Raw genomic sequence first — 1,026 nt, 5'->3', positions numbered from 1 at the left:
ATTTCTGAACGTATTTTACAAAAGCCGTGTTACCCTCTATATCACAGGCTACACCTTACGTTAAATCACCAGTAAGTCCAGTGCGAAAGTATTGCCTCCAGCCACCTCGTCTCACCTGCCGGCCAGCCGGAGCGAGCCAGCAGCGTCTGGTCGTAGAGAACCGCCACCTGAGTCCAGGCGTGATATAACATCCACGACGAGGCCAGGCTGAGGCCGCGGGCCACCGGGTCGAGCAAGTGGGCGCAGGACTCCTCCTCCTTCAGCGCTTCGTGGTTCCTCGGGATCATCGAGGGCACGTGGATAATCCGACTGGAGATCTCAGGATATCCATTCATCGACAGAGATCTCCTGGGCGGGATGCTGATGTTGGCCGTTGCCAGCGCGACAAAGAATACTGTGTCGCAACTCTTCGCCAGTGAGATCATCTGCGACAGCACCGTAGGCGGAACGGCCGCGGCGCCGCAAGGAAACGCGATGGGCGCCAGAGAAGCGTCGGAGGCATTTGCCACCGCTCTCGCAGCGGCCGTCAGGTCGGGGCAGTCCTCGTAGACGAGAACTGTCAGTGGAATATAATGAAAACGCTTTCCTTACAAACGTACGAGCTTTATAATTCTATGTTTGGAACAAATATCCTGCATAATAATAGGGCAAAGTAGGACCAGAAAACATTTTACAGCAAAAGGATATCTCACCCGTTCGCGCAGCACAGCCGGGCAGCCAAAGACCGCAGACAACCAGAAGCAGGTAACCGCGACACGCTCGTCCCTTCTCCCGATTCCTTCTCATCCTCCTTCCAGGGAGTGTTGCTCTTGGCAATCGTTGCGCCCCAGGAAAAGTACAGTCAACTGCCGGACATCACAATTGCCGCGTTATTCCCATCATTAACGTTTTTTTATTACTCATATTATTGATCTCAGGATCGATGTCGTGTCGCGGTTCTTTGACATCAGGTTTCATTATTTTTTCTGCATTCATGTAGTTCTTGTTAATAGTTATTCTCCAGTTGCCATAATTGGCACGGCACGG

The sequence above is a fragment of the Penaeus monodon genome, chromosome 25 (genome assembly GCF_015228065.2).
Source record: "Penaeus monodon isolate SGIC_2016 chromosome 25, NSTDA_Pmon_1, whole genome shotgun sequence".
NCBI classification, from domain to species: domain Eukaryota; kingdom Metazoa; phylum Arthropoda; class Malacostraca; order Decapoda; family Penaeidae; genus Penaeus; species Penaeus monodon.
The sequence above is the reverse complement of the archived record's forward strand: the minus strand, read 5'-3'. Positions refer to the sequence as shown.